Here is a 21067-nt window from a genome sequence, read left to right as displayed (position 1 = left end):
TCTGAGTACATGTATTTTTAAATTCAGGCATGAAAGAATATCATCCTTCTTGTTTTCATTAGGAGAGTAACCTTTTGTTAATAAAAACAGGTTTCCTCATCCTAATTTATTGTGTAAGAAGTGCACATTTACACAGTAAATGTATATTTACACATTATTGACAAAAACGTCTCTTAAGGACACTTTTGGAGTGAGATGAATGTGAGGGGTCAAACATTACCTAAGGCACAATGAACTTGGTATTAGACCACAAGGATGCCATATATTCCTTAGGAACAGAAGATTTATCTTAGATTCACTGTCTTGTAAAATTCTATTTCTCTGTGTTTGTGTATGTGTGTGTTTGAAGAAGGCACAGTAATTATTTAAAAATAGTTAATCTTCCTTGATATCCAGAAATATCTTGTTCTGCTATCATTTAAAATAATTCTCAAGTCTTAGTGCCTTTTGGAAAATGTAAGCATGTTTCTAATAAGTTAGTTAGAAACATGGGTGCTCCTTTACGTGGGATATTATCAGAAGCTTAGGTTTTATTTACTAATGAATTTCTATTTCAGCAAGTATATATTTATTACCTGCCGCATCCCAGCAGATTTCCATGGGTTATGAGAAATTTAAAACAATAAGAGAGGGTTATAGCTCCAGGTCTTTTATTGTGATACTTTGCTCCTATACCCTTTCATGTAAATTGATGATGTTAGATTAAATGATTGCTAAGAATCTTCTGGCTCTGAAATCTTAACGATATTCATCTAAAAAACTGTTAGTGAAGAATACTGCAGTGGATTAAAGACAGTCACAGATGCTTTGCTATTTTCCCCATCAAGGGATACTGCTGATTTCTCATCTCTAGAGTCAGGGATGCCCTGTAACTGCTTAGCCTACTGGAGGTGGGGAAAGTGTTGCTGTGCAGATCCAGGTCTAAGGCTTAAGAATGCCCGATGGTTTCCACTTTTATGCTTCTTGATGACCCTGAGTTTCCATATAAGAAATATGTCTACTCTGTTAGGGATAACACATGGAGACACCAGCCCTGGGGCTACTTGGAGAGAGAGGGACACACTGTCATCATAACCTACTAGCTGACCTCAGACGTCTCCAGCCCCAGCTGCCATCTGATTATAACCACATGAGACCCCAAGTGAGGGCAGCCGCAAACTGCCCAGCTGAGCCCAGTCAAGCCACGGAACCATGAGAGATATTAAAAGCTACTAAGCTTTTCATTTAAGCTTTTAATTTAATTTTAATTTGAGTTACCAAGTTCCAGAATTGTTTGATATACAGCGATAACTGAAACAGAGATATCTCAGCATTACAATAGTTATAATTACATTATTTATCCCACAAATGATACATTTCAGAACATACATAATAAAGTAGCTATATAAACATATACAGGCACATATACAGGCAGTTCTGCTATAATCCAACACATGCAGTGCTAAAAAAAAAGTCACCAAACTGAAAAAATCTTGCAATATAAACTACAAGGCCTATGGGAAACATGGAGTTAGGCAGACATCACTCAGAAACTCTGTCAGTGACACATAAAAAATAAAGCTAGGGGCTTCCCTGGTGGCGCAGTGGTTGAGAGTCCACCTGCCGACGCAGGGGACACGGGTTCGTGCCCCGGTCCGGGAAGATCCCACATGCCGCAGAGCAGCTAAGCCCGTGAGCCATGGCCGCTGAGCCTGCGCGTCCGGAGCCTGTGCTCCGCAACGGGAGAGGCCACAGCAGTGAGAGTCCCGCGTACCGCAATCAATCAATCAATCAATAAAAATAAAGTTAGGAACCGAATTAATATGACAGCACAGTTTTAAACACGTTAAACAATTGAAAAATACATAAAGATTACAATAAAAATGGCACTTTACCTTGAGAAAGACCTGAAGTTTGTGGAGTGGGTGTCAGAGGAGTCGCAGCTGTAAGTTATTGTGAATTGGCCCTCATCACCAAAGGGCAGCTAAGGCACACCCTGACTGCAAGAAAGTTAAACATTCCCCGAATTAAAAAAAAAATCTAAAGTTACAATTTCCCCAAACCCATCTCAACCATTGTATATTTCAATTTCAGCTCATAATAAACTTCACCTGTATGATATATGGTCCAGTAAAAAGATTAAAATACTTTCCCATCTATCATTAAAAATAACTTTCATTTTGTCAAAATTACTCAGATATTTGCCATAATTTTCAGAAATACTATTTCCCACCCCCAAGAAATAGCTAAAAGGAAATGCCTTATTGTAAATCAACAAAATTAAGTAATAACAAATCTCTTCACAAAAATGCAAGTGTTGTTTTAAGATTTTATTATTTTAAAATCCCTTCTTTTTAAAGATGCTAAATAAAAATTTAAACTGAGACCAGTTTTGGGTCAAGATTTTACATATGTGAGGAGATGTCCTCCTATTTTTCCTGTTAAGAGCATTTACGCAAAACTAGTTAGCATATCATGGGGAAGGCAGATACTGTGGGAATAGGAGAAAAAGAGATAAGCTTTGTTAGAGAAGCCTCTTGGCATGTATAGTCCTGTTTTTAAAGATCTCTACTTTATATTTGAAGTCCAGGAAAGTTAAAAATGCATGTTTTATGTAGACTTTTGAGAAATCCTCTTAAAAGGTATTCTGCTCCAGTATGGCTTGCTAAGGGCAAAGAAAGGATGCTTAAGTGTTTGATCAGTTTCACTTGTCTCAGTATTTAAGTATTAGTATTTCAATGTAGATATTTCCAGTTTTTTAAAGTGCTTTCCTCAAAATCCTTCCAGATTGCATATGTTGCTATATCACAATTGTTTATAAAAGAAGTAAAACTTCAATCCTAACTAAATTTGAGATTCAAATAAGTTCCCAGTAAGAGGAACTAATTGAAAAAGATATTAAAATACATTATGTCGAGCAGGAATCCCTGATACGTTACACAATTCTAGTCCCTCAAGCAATGGAAGACTTAGCTTGTTTAACAAACCTACTGAAGAGGCAATAACAAGTTTTTGATGAAGATCAAAATTAAAAGGGGTTGCTCCCCACTTCTCAACGCTGGAATGCTGCAAAAAGAGACACAGATAACTCACAGTGATAAGAGGTGTTTGTTTTGTTCTGTATTTAATTTAAATGATTTCAACTAAGAGAACAAAACTAGTTACTTGGTCAACTTTGTCTCAGTAACTAAACTTAAGAGAAAAGTGTTTCATTTCTTTTAAAGTTAACATGTTTACGAGTCATTATTTTTGGATAGACACACTTACCTGAAGTTAAACTTCAAGCAGCTAATATCGGCACGTGAGAAAATTTTCAGCCAGGCAGGACAGAGCAGAGAACTGCACGATCCATCCCCACCTGTTTCCCTTTGGAAACAAACTTCACAAGCACGTACACTGGTAGAGGCCCCATAACCTCGCGGTAGCACGTAACTCAAATCAGCCACACAAGATCTAAGAACCTGGTGAGACTCAGCGCGCAAAAGCCTAATAAGCAAAACCCATCCGCGAGGGACTGGCTTTGATCCCACACCTGGAAGACAGATTCTAACTAACTTGATAACAAGATGCCCAAGCGCCACAGCGATCCTGTAATGCGCCTTTAAGAATATTTTAAGGATTTCTAATTAGATAGGAAGTTAACAAATATACATACAAAAATAACCTCAGCATACAAAAACTTTCAGGACAATGTTCTCAACCCCAAATACTCCAGGGAAGCATTTCCTCTTGGTCTAAATAAACTTATTTAAATAAGAGAGGAAAAGCTAGTTAAATAAAATGAGTGTCAGTTGCAGGACTCCTTCTTTTCGAACCGCGAGAAACTTGTCCTGACCGTGCGCGCCGCCTCTGGAGTCAACATTCCAAGTCGCCGAGGACCGCCCGGTCCCTGCTGGTTCCCTCGGGCTGCGAGCGTCTGCGGGGTCCTCCTTCCCGGGTCCTCGGCCTCCGCGGCTGCTCGCGGCGGCCCCGCCGTTCGGGCGGCTCTTGGGGGCGACGCGAGGGCGGCCCTACCCCTGGCGCTCCCTGGTTCCCTCCGCTGCGGCCGGTGGGCGCCTCTCCCGTCCGGGAGCGCAGGCGCGCCGCGGGTCTCGTGCGCTCGCTCCGACGCGCTCCGTGGCCTCAGGACCCGCCCGGCCGCGCCGCCGCCGTCGCCGCCCTCAGGCCGCCTCCCCGCTCCCGGCCCGCGCGCGCTGGCCCACCCGGGGAAGGGGAGGAGGAGGAGGGGGCGGGAGTCGGGAGCCGGAGGCGCCTCCATCCACCTGCCTCGCACCCGGGTCGGCCCCACCGGTGGGCCTGCCCTCGGCCTGGGCGTGGCGTCCCGGGCGTCCCACTCTGGTCAGCCGGATCCGGGCAGGTTGCGGGCAAGTTGGTGGCGGTCGCTAAGGAACAACCCAGTCTCGCCGCCTGGGAAGTGGGTGCGAGTGTCTGAGGCGACGACGGAGGGCGGGTTTCGGAGCGCTCCAAAGTTGATTATAGTCACACACAAGGACATCTGCTCTCAGCTTCTTAGCACAGTGCGTGGGAATAGTCACCGTTACTCCAACGCTTCATGTAATGATAATAATTATTAGCACAGTATTACACTGTCATTTGGCCTCGGCATAATTTGCCCTTAATCACTGCCACCTGTCCGCTCTCACTGCCTTCCTGGAGTTTCTTTTCTTTCCTCATGCATACCCTCTGGACTGCCTGAGAGCTCTGCCAGCAATGGGACTGAGATTATGAGACTAGATCTACATATTCAGCTCAGCGCCGCTATCACATAGTAGGCTCAAAGCTGGTTTCCTTGAACGAATGGATAAACCACTGGTGAAAGTCTTTCTATGAATGAGACTCTTCCCTCCATTCTCCAGTTTCCCGAAGAGTCAGGTGTTCTAGGCTCTGGAAGACAAGTGGAAGGACTGCAAGTGAAAGAACATTTTTGGATCTAAGACATGAGGTTTGGCTGCCCCAAATTGGTGTTTTATTAAGGTATTCTTTCTTTTTTTTAATGCTCATTTTGATTCCAAATAACTCAGAAGGTATAAATATTTTAATAAATAGGAATCAATCTATGGTCATGCTTTCTTTTGATATTTGTAGGTTTGCTACTTAGCACTACCTTCCTTTTATGGAAACAGTACCTGGATTTTGCTTGGAAATAAGGAATCGTCCCCCACTCTCTGCACATGTGCTTCAAGTGATGCCAACTCCTGCTGTGACTCCAATGTGCATGACCCTGACCTGTTCAGTGGAAATATCTTGCTTTCCTGGTAATGGGGATTATTTCAGAGTTATTCATCTACTCCAAGTCAGGGCAATTAGATACAAAAACTTAGTTCTGGAACTTTGTGAACCCTATAAGTTAGAGTCACACAGAGATGTTTAAATCTTAGCCACTGCAGGTCTGTTACGCTAACGTTAGGGCACCAGGAGGGAAAAAAACTTGGGACCCTGTAACATGGATGCTGATATGTGGATGGTTGCTCCCGAGGATACTGGCTTTGTAAACCACCTGGACCCTCAGATCTTGGAAAGGTGCCCACCACCACCTGTTTCTAAATAAGAGATAGCACTTCTGTACTGGAAAATGCTGCAGAGTTTTTCCTCAAGTGAACATGTATCCACCTCAGAAGTTTCACCCACCTACTCTTTTGGCTGTTAGGCCCTTATCTAGGAATAGGTCCCACCATAACCTGATGGGGGACATGTTGCACTTGATATGAGAGGAAAGAGGAATTGAAAGGATCAGAACCTACAGGCAGAAGCCAGGTGAGTTTACCTGGTAGGAAGCTCTGCGGGTGCTCGATCAGGGTGGCCAAAACATTTAAGTCTGCTGGGGTGAATTTGAGGCCAGAACACCCACCAATAGATTGTGTTCCACCAGAGGGCCAGACAAAGCACTATTCAATGAAGGCCATCAGGAATGTACTGGTGAGAGGGACACTCAGCATCGCTAAGATGTTTATTGGAGATTCTCCTCTACAGACATGAGTTAAGAGCGGGAGAGGTGAACACAGAGCTGGGCTCATTGATATCCATGAAGATGATGGCCTGGCCAGGAGGCCAGGAGGTGGTATTTAATCACCAGAGGGCAGGAAGCTACAATTACCATAAAGACCCCCAAGGTCAGAGGGGCAGTCAAGAGGGGTTGACACACAGGAAGTTGAAACTGTGAATAGAACATGGTTCTTTTTTGGCCGCGTGGCATGCGGGATCTTAGTTCCCCAACCAGGGATCAAACCTGTGCTCCCTGCAGTGGAAGCACGGAGTCTCAACCACTGGACCACCAGGGAGGTCCCAAGAACATGGTTCTTAAGAAAAGAAAATATCAACAGCCAGTATAGTGCTAAGTAACATCTACAACCAGAAAAAAGTAATAATAACTGAAAGAAGTCACTTAGATAAAAAGACATGATCCTAAATCTATTTCCCCGGAAGCTAACAGCTCAGAAACACTGTTATGGGTTTTCTTCTGGCACTCAGACCCAGGTCTCTGGATTCCCCACAGACTTGGAGGCCTGAACTTGGCGAGGGTCCATATTTAGAAGGGTGTGGAGGAACAGGGCATTCTTCAAAACCATTGTAGCCAGCATGCCCTCTAGTTCAATTAGATACAAAGAAGCCTCATGAACTGAGCAGCACCCCCTAGCTTGGCTCATTTGTTCAGTTACCTCAATGAGAATATTACCATCACTCAGTAGGACTTATCTTACAAACTCTTAAACTCTGGTTGAGTCAAACTATTAGATAAGAAAATGTGACCTCTGCTACTAGTAGAAAATCATCCATGACTATCAGAATTTCAAAAGTGGGAAGAATTCCCAATTTTGTCAAAACTTTGAAGAATGAATTCTAGTTTTGAGACTTAATTTCCAAGAAGATGCATAAAATTTCTTGGAAAAAAATTAACCTATTCATACCATTTATCATCATCTCTAGTCTCATCTAGACAGCATAAACTTCAAACAGAAACTTGACTTCCTGCAACATGCTGACTATTGCAACTTTGTTGAAAAAATAAAATATATAGAATGAGGGGAGGAAGAAAAATCTGTTCAAAAACAGATGGTATAGGCAAGATGATGTCCTGCATGTACAGCACCCTAGATGTTCAGTTTACTTTTTGTATAACTTCCCTGAACTTTGCAATTTTAGACAAGAATTATAAAGACCCCCAATGCTACATATTATATTGTTTCATTCACGTGGTCTTCTGGAAAAGGCAGAATTGTAGGAAAAGGAAATATATCAGGGCTTTCCAAGAGATGGGGGAAAGGGAATATTTCTATGCAAAGGGACATCAAAATGTAATTTGTAGGGTTATGGGACTATCCCATTATATTACTGTGTAGATGTGTCACTATTCTTTAGTCAAAACCCATAGAACTATACACTATAAACAGTGACTTACTGTATTCAAATTGAAAAAAAAAATAATCAGGATGTAGGGAAGGCAGGATGGAATGCAGATTGTGACAAATCTAACCCTATTGCAAATATATGACATAAGCTCACAGAAGTGGGTGGGGAAGAAATGAGCTAAACTACGCAACTCTGGAAAAGTTTTCTCAGATCTTATAAGGCTAAAGTTTTCTCAGATCTTATAAGGCTAAAAACATAAAGAACTGTGAACGAAAATTGTACTCTAGTTGGAAAATTTGTCACAGGGCTACCATTTAGCAATTCTGATTCTACTTTATATGTATAGTATGTTTCAATTAATAGGTAAAAAATATTATAGATGAGAGCCAGATTTCTCTTTTACAATAAGGTACAATAAAATAAGCAAGTTGGGAGTGCTGGAATAGACACGAATGTTCTGGATTAGAATCAGACATATCAATATGAATGTATGTTTATTTTTAATACATACAGAGATAGGTATACGTTTAAATATATGTGTGTATGTGAGCTAGTATACATATATGTGGTGTCTAGCTCTGTTGACTGAGAGGGTCTAGAAGCAGTGATACCCCAGTGGTAAGGACACATACACATACCCAGATATTTCTTTCAAAATACCATTATTGAATAAAAAGAATCAGAGATCTTTGGGAAAATTGCTGACTCTAGTGCTGTTGGCAGGGGAAATAAAAGATATGCCTGAAACATCTTGTAGTGCCAGCAAGTACAGAAAGTACTGAAAGAAAGAAAGAAAAGAAGGATAGAAGGAAGGCAGGAAGAGAGGGAGGGAGACAGGGACAGTGGGAAAAGAGAAGGGAGGACACAAAGGGGTAGGTAGGGCAAAAGGACAACGGAGCCTACTGGGAGAGCCTCCAATGGCTAAACCGGAAACAATGTGAGGAAAAGAATAACAATAGTATTGGATAATGACAAAAAATAAAATAAACGTCCATGAGTCCCTACTAATATAAACGATTAAATAAATAAATACATAAATAAATAAGGGAGAAGAGATAAATCATCCTCACAGAAGACTTCTAATCAATAAATATAGAACAAATAAGGGAGCTAGAAAAGCATCATTAGGACACCACAGTAATAACGGCTAAATGCAAGATCCAGTGATGAATGCTCAAATTAGTATGAAAATATTTCAGAAGCAAGATACATGCATAGCCTCACAGTATATTCCACAATATGAGGGTGTAATATCTTTCACACTTTTAAATTTCTTCCAGCTATAATCATTCCAGCAGTCTTCAAATATCTTATCATTGGGGCAATATTTGTTTCATAAAACTTTCAAAATAGTTTATTAAATTAAACACATATAAACTGGAGTTATGTACAATAATAGTCTGTTTATGGTAAAGATATGTAGCCACAAAACATTACTTGTATATTTAGTGCACCACTGGTGACACAAAATATCAGAATAATTTAGTGCTATGTGATTTCTCTTGCTCCTGGCTTTTTTTTCTTTTTTTGCGGTACACGGGCCTCTTACTGTTGTGGCCCCTCCCGTTGCGGAGCACAGGCTCTGGACACGCAGGGTCAGCATCCATGGCTCACGGGCCCAGTCGCTCCGTGGCATGTGGGATCTTCCCAGACCGGGGCACGAACCCGTGTCCCCTGCATCGGCAGGCGGACTCTCAACCACTGTGCCACCAGGGAAGCCCCACTCCTGGCTTTTAAACTTGCTGTCAACAATAGCTTCCCATAAAAAGTATGCTAGTACTTACTATCTATCCTCGGAAAAAGATGTATAATGAAGATGAAGGAGTTGTTCTCACAAAGTTAGCCTATGGTCTGCAAAAAATACTACAATAATTATAGAATCAGGTTTTCTTTGAACAAGATTTTGGTACAGAAGAAAAGCACTTTATTTCTCGGCTTCAAATATAGGCAAAAAATTTTTCCATCACCTGATAAAATTCTTATTAAAATAATAAAGATTTAAAATCTGAATATAGAATATTCCTAACAATATTTCAAAGTATTCTTTTCACTGCTTAAATGTTGGCTTATAAAACAAATATTAAGAATACAAATAATTCTAGAGTTATTACAGTACCGAAAGTCAAAAGTAAACAGATGGGGGGATAATTATTTTTTAAAAGAATCATGGAATTTTTTACACAAACAATGCCGATTATTTGTAAGTACACAGGACAGGTTAAAGAATCAACATAGTTATGGTAGATTTTCCAAATACCCTTTTTAAAGTGCTAATCAATCTATGTGAGCTCTTTATAGGCATAGGACACTTTTTACAGTGTATCTACTTCTAGTTATCGTAATAGCTTCAAAACAAATCTCCAATGAGTATGCTATCCAAAAGCAAGAAGTATAGTAAAAGAAAAATAAGAAAGGCAAAAGGTACTTAATTTACAGTTCCAAATAAATTATCATAGAATCTATTAATTTCTGATCTTTGACTGTATATGGAATTCAGAGAATATAATTTAAACTTTTCCCCCAGAGAAAATAAATGAATTTATCAATGCTGTTACATTATCTGATAAAAATATTACTCTTGATACATTGAGAACAGCTAGAGTGTGAAACAATTTTATTATGTTTACTCAGCCACATTGTATGCTACATTAGGCATTTACTGAGGGTACAATTTTTAATGTATTTTCTACCTTGTCATTGATTTTTCTAATTCCAATAACCATTGGAGTTTGCTCTTGATCATAGTTTAATATAAGTCAATACCCTGCTTTTGTCAAATAAATATCCCCTTTTGTTATTTAACTACTGTAATATTTCCTTTGGTTAACAAAAACACTGTCCAAGGTACTCCCATCCTAGTAGATATAATAAAAATGAAACAGCCACAAAAAGATTTATGCACTCTTGAGTATGCCCTTTATCTTATTAGATGGAGAAGAATTACAGTGCTCTGTCATGACACATCCATCCCCCTAGAATCAGTGTTTGGTGATTCCCAGGGCTTGATCCACTGAAAATCTGTTTTAACATATTGTCACTGTTTATCAATGGTCTGATGTCTGAAATATAATTCATGATCTTAGTGGCCCTGGGGAAACTTCAGTTGGATTTGATTATGAATAGAATTCCGTAACTATAGGCTTCAACCTGCTGTTTATATTATTTATTCAAATGTTGTATCTATATACATCTTCCAATGACATATTTCATTTTCAAGTTTATGCTATATGTGTCTGAACTTCTCTAAATGTTTATTTCTCCTTGTGTATATAATTTTATATGGTAGATAATGAACTTGTTATTAATTAACTTTGTGTTAAGTACTTTAGAAATGAGAATGGCTTTTCAGAATCAGTAATAATAATAATCAGTAGAACAAAACAATAAAAAATAAATAGAATATTTGTCATATAAATTCACAGACATACTCTCCTGTGGTTTAATTAGAGAATCATAGTTTACTATTTTATCAAAAAGTGACAAAGCAAAAATTAAATGTTTCTAAGAAGCAGAAGAAAGATTGTGATGCCGCACTTTTGTCTCCAAGACAATTTTGGGGTAAAGTTTGTTTCTTGATGCTTTGAAGTTTAGGGTTATGGGGGTCCTTTGAATTTCTCCTTTGTTCATGCTAAGGGTCACATGTAATGAAAGTTTAATAATGTGAATGCTGAAAGACTTATTTATTCCAAAATTTAAATAAAATATATTTCATTTCTAGAAAAGTATGCTGTGATTCATATTTATCTGTGATTCAAAACCTATCTTTGGACAAGAAAATATAAAACTGTTTTATAAACAAGGAAGAGTATAAGAGTGTATAGGATCCATTTATTTGAGTTAAAGAATGTTATATACCATTAACATAATTTGATAATGCATGGCTCAAAAAATGGTATTTGTAAACACAGAGAAAAAGATATAGACGCTTGGAATTTTTGCTGGATCAATAAATTCAGTTTAATTATTTTTACCAGCTTTGTAACAGAAAGGAAATTATTAATTACCTGTAGGCCAGTTAGCTAATTATTGTCCTCATTTAAAACATAGTGAAACACAAAAATGCATAAATTAACAAACTTGCTAAATATATGAATTATATAAATTAAAACACTTCAATTATTCTGACTTAAAGAGATTGTGAAAAGAAATTATAAATAATCCAAAAATTTTAACAGAAGAAACCTAAATACAATGCTTTTATATTCTGGAAATTTGGCTTCTTAATTGTTTAGAACAAACAGGAGATCAATTTTCTTATTTAATTATTGCATCCTTTCTCAAATGAATAAATAAAATGTAACTAAATTTAAATTTATTTCAAGTTTAGGTAACTTTTATTGTTTTTATGAGATAAAAGTAATCCATAATCTTATTAGAAATATTGAATTATACATCATAATATGTGATACTTATAGAACTATATTGGAAATATTTCTAACAATATTAGAAACATTGTACATCCCATTATAGGGAGTATCCTATGAACATTTTGATGTAATTCATTCAGATATTTTTCCTATTTGTACACATTTTTTTAAATATAATTGAATGGTGCTATGCTAGGATATGTTGGTTATTTCCAATATTTTGCCATCATAAACTGTAATAAGCAAAATGCCATACTTGTGTATACAAATTTTTTCATATTTCTGATTATTTCCTTTGGATAGATTCCTAGGATTAGAATGGTGTCATTAAAGGAGATGAATAATTTAAAATGTTTGCTAAATAATTTAAAACTTGTTTTTGAGGTTAGTTCAACCAATTAATATTCAGAGAATGTTCATTTTACTTGTCCATACCATCTATGAATGCGATGACTTTAAATCATAGAACATTTTATGGGTGAAAAATGCCATTTAACTTGTATTTCTCTGAATATTATTGAAGATTAAAAATAATTAGCTTGTATTTTGTTTTCTACGGATTGCTTGTACATTAGTTTGTTTTATTCCTTTTGAGATTTTTCTTACAAATTTCACAAGTATTCTACATATTTTTATTATCAACCAATATTTTGCTATATTTTATTCTATTGATTTTATCTTAATATTGTTACTATTATTCTTATGTGCATTTGAATAAAGTAACAATTTTACCTTTTTAATGCTTTTTTGTAATTCATTTAAAGTTTATTATATGTACCCCATCCAAATGTTCCCTTATAATGTATACTGGTGCTCCTTAATTTTTTATTTCATGTTGTTTTAATCTATTTTGAATTAATTTTGATAGGTGATGGGAGATGAGACACTTTCCTGTTTGTATATTTCACCCCCAAAATGCCAATGATCTACATATAATTTATTGAAAATGCCACTCCTTTTCTACTGGCTTGTGATATTTCATTTATCATATGTGAATGTTTATACATATTAGGGTCTGCTTCTGATTTGTCTGATATGAGTGTCTTTTCATGCATCCCTACAGCATTGTTTCACTTACCATGACTTATAACAAGCTTGACTATCATATAGTAAAAAAAACTTTCCTATTTCATTTTTTTCAAAACAATTTTCATTTACTTTGCCTATTGTTTTTCCTGAAGAATGTTCATATTTTTCATAGTTATTCAAGTTCTAAAATAACCACTGTAATTTCTATTAGAATTCTATTAAATCTGTATATTATTTAGATATTGTAAATTTATATGCACTCAACATAGGAGCACCTCCATATAGGAGCAAATGATAACAGATATAAAAGGAGAAACTGACAATAACACAATAATAGTGGAGGACTTAAACACCACATTTACATCACTGGACAGATTGTCCATACAGAAAATCACTAAGGAAAAACAGACTTTAAATGGCAAGTTAGACCAGATGGACTTAATTGATATTTATAGAGCATTCCCTCCAAAAGCATCAGAATACACATTCTTTTAAAGCACACATAGAACATTCTCCAGGATAGATCACAAGCTGGGCCACAAAGTGAGCCTTGGTAAATTTAAGAAAATTGAAATCACATCAAGCATATTTTCTAATGCAAAAAACACAAACAGGTAGAGGCAAAACAATGTGCTTCTAAGCAACCAAGGAATCACTGGAGAAATCAAAGAGGAAATAAAAAAATACCTAGAGACAAATGAAAATGAAAACACTATGATCCAAAACCTATGGGATACAGCAAAAGCAGTTCTAAGAGGGAAGTCTGTAGCAATACAATCTTACCTCAGGAAACAAGAAAATCTCAAGTAAACAACCTAACCTTACACCTTACACCTAAAGCAACCAAAGAGAGAAGAACAAATAAAACCCTGGTAGAAGGAAAGAAATCATAAAGATCAGAGCAGAAATAAATGAAATAGAAGTGAAGAAAACAATAGAAGAGATCAATGAAACTAAAAGTTGGTTCTTTGAAAAGATAAACTTAATAAACATTTAGTCAGACTTATGAAGAAAAATGAGAGAGGGCCTAAATCAATAAAATTAGAAATAAAAAAGGAGAAGTTAAAACCAACACCACAGAAATACAAAGGACCATAAGAGACTAAGCAACTACATGCCAATAAAATAGACAACCTAGAAGAAATGGACAAATTCTTAGAAAGGTATAATCTCCCAAGACTGAACTAGAAAGAAATAGAAAATATAAGTAGAACAATCACCAGTACTGAAGTTGAAACTGTAATTTAAAAACTCCCAACATACAAAAGTCCAGGACAAGATGGCTTCACAGGCAAACTCTATCAAACATTTAGAGGACAGTTATACCCATCCTGAAACTATTCCAAAAATTACAGAGGAAGGAACAGTTCCAAACTGATTCTATGAGGCCACCATCACCCTGATACCAAAACCAGACAAAAATGCCACAAGAAAAGATAATTATGGGCCAATATCACTGTTGAACATAGATGCAAAAATCATCAACAAAATACTAGAAAACTGAATCCAAAAATACATTAAAAGGATCATACCATGATCAAGTGGGATTTACCCTAGGGATGCAAGGATTTTTCAATATCTGCAAATCAATCAGTGTGATACACCATATTAACGAATTAAAGAATAAAAACCATATGATTATTTCAATAGATGCAGAAAAACCTTTTGATAAAATTCAATATCCATTTATGATAAAGACCCTCCAGAAAGGCTCATAGAGGGAACTTACCTCAACATAATAAAGGCCATATATGAAAACCCACAGCTAACATCATACTCAATGGTGAAAACCTGAAAGCATTTCCTCTAAGATCAGGAACAAGAAAAGGATGTCCACTTTCACCACTTTTATTGAACATAGTTTTAGAAGTCCTAACCATGGCAATCGGAGGATAAAAAGAAATAAAATGAACCCAAAATGGAAAAAAAGAAGTATACCTGTCACTATTTGTAGACGCTGTGATACTATACATAGAAAATTCTAAAGATGCTACCAGAAAACTACTAGAGCTCATCAATGAATTCAGTAAATTTGAAGGATACAAAATGAATACACAGAAATCTATTGCATTTCTATACACAAACAATGAAAGATTAGAAAAAGAAATTTAGGAAACAATCCAATTTAGCATTCCATCAAAAAGAATAAAATACTTAGGAATAAACCTACCTAAGGAGGCAAAAGACCTGTCCTCCGAAAACTATAAAATGCTAATGAAAGAAATTGAAGATGACAATAACAGATGGAAAGATATACCATGTTCTTAGACTGGAAGAATCAGTAATGTTCAAAATGACTATACTACCCAAGGCAATCTACAGATTCAGTGCAATCCCTATCAAATTACCAATGGCATTTTTCACAGAACTAGAACAAAAAATTTAAAATTTGTATGGAAACACGAAAACCCTGAATAGCCAAAGCAATTTAGAGAAAGAAAAACGGAGCTGGAGGAATCAGGCTCCCTGACTTCAGACTATACCACAAAGCTGCAACAGTATGGTAGTGTCACAAAAACAAACATATATATAGATCAATGGAACCGGATAGAAAGCCCAGAAATAAACCCATGCACTTATGGTCAATTAATCTATGACAAAGGAGGCCAGAATATACAATGGAGAAAAGACAGTCTCTTCAACAAGTGATGCTGGGAAAACTGGACAGCTACATGTAAAAGAATGAAATTAGAACATTCTCTAACACCATACACAAAAATAAACTCAAAATGGCTTAAAGACCTAAATGTAAAACCAGATACTTTTAAAACTCCTAGAGTAAAACACACTCTTTGACATAAATTGCAGCAACACTCTTTGACATAAACTGAACACTCTTTGACATAAATTGCAGCAATATTTTTTTGGATCTGTCTCGTAGAGTAATGGAAATTAAAACAAAAACAAACAAATGCGACCTAATTGAACTTAAAACTTTTGCACAGCAAAGAAAACCATAGAGAAAACAAAAAGACAACTAACAGAATGGGAGAAAATATTTACAAATGATGTGACCAACTAGGTATTAATTTCCAAAATATACGAACAGCTCAGACAGCTCAGTGTCAAAAAAACAAATCAAAAAACAATTAAAAAATTGGCAGATGATCTAAATAGACATTTCTCCAAAGAAGACATACAGATGGCCAAAGGACACATGAAAAGATGCTCAACATCACTAATTATTAGAGAAATGCAACTCAACAATGAGCTATCATCTCACTCTGGTCAGAATGGCCATCATCAAAAAGTCTACAAATAACAAATGCTGGAGAGGGTGTGGAGAAAAAGGAACCTTCCTACACTCTTGTTGGGAATGTAAATTGGCTCAGCCACTGTGGAGAACAGTAAGAAAAAAATAGAGCTACCATATGACTCTGCAATACTACTTCTGGGCATATATCCAGAGAAAACCATAATTTGAAAAGATACATGCACCCCAATGTTCACTGAAGAACTACTTACAATAGCCAAGACATGGAAGAAACCTACATGTCCACTGACAGATGAATGGATAAAGAAGATATGGTATATTTATACCATGGAATATTACTCAGCCATAAAAAAGAATGAAATAATGCCATTTGCAGAAACATGGGTGGACCTACAGATTATCATATTAAGTGAAGTAAGCCAGAGAAAGAAAAATAACATGAGATCGCTTATATGTGGAATCTAAAAAAAATGATACAGATAAAACTACTTACAAAACAGAAAAAGACTGACAGACATAGAAAACAAACTTATTACCAAAGGGGAAAGGCAGGGGGAGGGATAAATTAGGAGTTTGGGATTGACATAATATACACACTACTATATATAAAATAGATAACCAATAAGGACTTACTATACAGCACAGGGAACTATACTCAATATTTTGTAATAATCTATAACAGAAAAGAATCTAAAAGAGGATATATATATTCAGTGATATATAAATATATATTGGGTTGGCCAAAAAGTTCGTTTGGGTTTTCCTTAACAGCTATGGAAAAACCTGAATGAACTTTTTGGCCAACCTAGTATAACAGAATCACTGTGCTGTACACCTAAAACTAACACAATATTGTAAAACCACTATAACAACTAAAGGAGCTATACCTCTAGATTTTCATGAAAATTTTTCTTTGGTGTTGGAATTTTTTTAAAATTAACACCATGGGCAAAACAATATCACTTTTTTCATGTCTTATGATCTGAATGTGTTCCCCCAAAATTCCTATGTTGGACCCTAATCCCCAAGAGTGATAGTATTAGGAGGTGGGGCCCTTGGGAGGTGATTAGATCATGAGGGCAAAGCCCTAATGAACAGGATTAGTGTTCTTATAAAAGAGACCTCACTGAGATCCCTCATCCCTTCAACCATGTGAGGATAGAAGAAGTCAGCAACCCAAAAGACGTCCCTCACTCAACCATGCTTGAACCCTGATCTAGAACTTCCAGCCTCCACAAATGTGAGATATAAATTTCTGTTGTTTTTAAGCTACCCAGTCTGGGTATTTTGTTGTAGAAGCTCTAACATACTATAAGATCCATCATATCTGGCTTATGATCTTTGGTTCTAGATTAAATGTTTTTATTTTGGAATATTGGAAATTAATAAATAAGGCTTATGAAGTGAGGCTAAGATCCAAGAAGCTAAGATGTAAGAGCTAAGATCACAGAGTTGAGTGGTCGCAGAGCCACAATGGTACTCAAAGCTTCTGGACTGTCATTCCTACACAATATATTTGTCTATTAATTAAGAACTCTTTATTATGCCAAGTTTAGAAAGCAAATGAAGTTTTAATTTCTACATGAGTATTATAATAAGGAACATTTTAAGATCCCTTAACATTTAGGTGTACAGAATATAAAGTTTATTGTCTTTTCTTTGAAAAAGTGCTAATTCTACTACTAGGCTTCTAAAACTCCTTTTTTAATGCAATCTCCTAAACCCCACTTGCTTCCTAAAGTTTCAACAACAAAATGTGACTTATTCTGACAATATTAAAGCAAATGACTTCTTTAAATTAAAGTTAATTAATTTTTGCCCAATTGATTTGCATCTTGCATAAAAATGTGGGAACACTGTCATCATTCAACACTCCAATGGCATTGGCATTTGAGACATAATTTATTTAAAGAGAGCTTTTTGTTCTGCCTTGTTCATTTTTCAAATGTCTCCTCCAAACAGTGGGTTTCAGTGTGACGACCTCCGTGTTTCTTGAAGTTCTCAGAATAATGAATGATTTGCAATATCATTTATATTTTAAATTTTCTTATGAATAATTGTTCATATTCTTCATACTAATTCCAAGACATCACTTGCATTCTAAATTCCTTCTCAATGTTATCTTTTTCTTTTAATTTCTCACTCCCTTTTCTCGTTAACTTAACTGCCCCTAACTTTGCCAATCAACTCAATGGCACTTTAATTTACAATAAGATTTCACGTTCGACACACAACTATCATAAATGAAATATGCTAAAAAAGTAAATACCTCATTTCTGTGTAGGCTGTCTACTCACCCTTCCTTCTTGCTGTCTTTCTCTTCCTCAATCTAGTCTGTTTTCTTATCTTCAATAATTAAAGCATTGCTTTGATTAAATCATTCTACTAAAATTCTAATGATCTTAATTCGCTAAAGTGCTATACATAAATCCTTTATCCTTGTATTCTTTAAATTTTGTAATGTTTGTTAAATTTTGCCCAACTTAACTTTAATATTAATTTAAAATATTTATAAAAATATTTTCCTATTTTAATTCTCTTTTCTATTTAAATTGATCATCTCTAGATATTAGACTAATTTGTTCATTGTCTCTCAAACCTTACTGTCCAAGTCAGTCCTTTGGGTATTTGTTCCCCAACATAGACTTTCCAGCACATCCTTTTCTCACAAATTGCAGGATAATTTGTTGAGACATTGCTTACATTTTGCTGTGCTTTTAATTTCCCCTCACTATTCTAAGCTGGTTTCCAAGCATGTAGAATCTTGACTAAGGAAAATTTTATTTTCCCAGAGGGAAAGAAGAAACTTGTCATAGAACAGGTTTTCCTAGCTTTGTTTTTTTCCAGAAGGCAAAACACCTTGAGAGGGATTTTTATTTATTAAGGGAAGTAAAGGGAGAACAGGGTGGGTGGGGAGAGAAAAAGAAAGGAAGCCCATGAGTGGGAGGGAAAGGAGATTAGCAGGTAACAAGAACATAGGTGAGCACTACTAACTCCCTAGAGGGGCCCAGGATAGGTGGCCACACAGCAGAGGGTAATGAGCTGATTTCTGGAAACCTCAAAGAGGAGACAACTTAGGTAATAGGGTTTCACCAGAAGCAAAGATTCTTCTATGCAAACTTGACACAGAAGCAGTAATTGCCTGGAGCTGATGGACTGCATTGACGTGAATAACATAATTAATTATACATTTTTTACACATCTAATGTGTAAAGTAAGATCCCCCCACTGCAACCATCCATCCTCTGAGACTCAGTTCAAATTCTACATTGTTGTAAAATGTTTTTTTCTGAAATACTCACAGTTCAAATAATTTCTTTACTTCTGAATTGACTGTCCCTTTTGTTTGTACTTTACCATGGACTTCCCATCTTATCCCTTTCATTTTATACACAGATTATTCATAATTTCTAGCATGTATGGTATTTATAATTTGATGTTTTATATCCTTTCTCTACTAGATTAAAGTATAAGCTGCTTCTAAAGCAGGTACTATGATTTATAGTCTTAGTAGCCTTCAAAATTCATATTGCTGTGCCTCACATCGAGAAAACACAATTAATATTGATTCAATTTCATTTATTCCTATTTAATTTTGGGCCCTGATGGCCATACATTTCCCCATTTCTCCTTTGACATTTAAAGTATAAATATGTATATTTCAGAAAAGATTTTTGTCTAATACCTTTCCAATGCAATCAGATTACTTGAGTTTCATAAGAGAGAGTTCAGCCTTCAAATAATAATTATGACTTCAACAAACCCAATAAGATTTCAGTCTTTTCCTGAGATAAATGACAAGTGAAAAGAGTGGTTTTTTTTTTTTTTCTAATCCCTCAGTGTCTCAGGTGCATCAGGATTGCTTCCTCGTGTTTAGCAGTGTTGCTAAGCTAACCTTGGCAGTTTCTGACTTTCACAATTTAGTTTGTTTTATCAGAAGTGAACACTGAGTCAGCGTGAGATGTGTTACCATCTGGCCCACAAATAAATCCTCTGAGACTCAGTAGATGTTCTTACAGGGACGCTCTGTTCCACTTGATTCAGTTTTCTTGGTGTTCAAAATTATTATTTTATTGGAATTGAAAATAAACACGGGCTTAGGAAAAATTAAATAACAAATTTTGCTGTCATTTTTCAAAGAAAACTCAATTAGTTCTCCATTTGGGGACAAAGGAGCATGCTGATTTCTTCTGTCTGAATAAAAAGAATGACCGACTTAAGCAAAAATGAAACTCCTATACTCTGGTTTCTCTTCAGAACGCATAAATCTTTCGCCTTTTACTAAAGATTTCCGTGGAGAGAAACAATTAAAAAAAAAAAGAAACTCCTGATGTTAATGAAACTTTTCTTCAGTTCACAGCATCCTTTGCTCAGAAGAGCATTGAATAACTCCCATGAATTCTCTAAGGATTTATTCTTTTGGAAAACTGTCAGATTTCTGGCATGATCTTTGACTTTAGATGGATATTTCCTGTTTAAATCAGTGAAAGTAAAGAGATACAATTGAATAATTCATTCTTTTCTAACTATACTGACAAAATAGAACTTTATGAATCAAGTCATAAAAACAAGGGCCCTTATATATTCTTGCCATATTATATGTTTACTCTTACATAAAAGCAAGTATATTTTCCAGATCCTAATGTACAATCCAATTACAAACACAAATCAATTGCTGCATATTCAGTGGATGCTTGTGATTTACTGACTTCCTTTAATTCCTCCTCCTGGATGTTCAATCTACATAGCTGGGTGCTTCAGACCTCTGTTATTAGGATGGTAATCTCCCCAGGCTCTGCAATAAGTCAGGTACTGACTTCAGCACTCAGGTGTTCTTTCTGCCAGGCTTGCTGTGTCCCACAGCAGGGAAGAAGGCTTTTGTCTTGTTTCTAAGAATAGTTTTGTCTTTGAGTGCCATGATTATACTAAGTGCTTTCTGCCCTCATAATTTGCCTGGTTCTTTCCTTTCGTTTTTTGGTTCTCCTGTAATGCCAAACGTTGACCACTGAGCTCCATTCACGTTCACTGGACTTCCCTTCTCCCCAGATCTCTGCCCCCTGGATACTAGGATCTCAGGCCACCCACCCACGGCCCTCTGCTTCTTGTGCATCTCCTTCATAGCAAATTTTAA

The 21067-nt window shown here is 36.3% G+C and overlaps 1 non-coding gene across 1 annotated transcript; it reads left to right on the top strand.

The window, feature by feature from the left end:
* The first annotated feature begins 20174 nt into the window (after positions 1-20174).
* On the top strand, positions 20175-20291 carry LOC132520137 (U5 spliceosomal RNA). Its single transcript, XR_009540497.1, has one exon. It is a non-coding gene; the product is annotated as a U5 spliceosomal RNA (small nuclear RNA).
* The last annotated feature ends 776 nt before the right edge of the window (positions 20292-21067 follow it).

The sequence above is a fragment of the Lagenorhynchus albirostris genome, chromosome 4 (genome assembly GCF_949774975.1).
Source record: "Lagenorhynchus albirostris chromosome 4, mLagAlb1.1, whole genome shotgun sequence".
NCBI classification, from domain to species: Eukaryota; Metazoa; Chordata; class Mammalia; order Artiodactyla; family Delphinidae; genus Lagenorhynchus; species Lagenorhynchus albirostris.
Note: the sequence above shows the minus strand (reverse complement) of the source record. Positions and strands in the feature narration are given on the sequence as shown.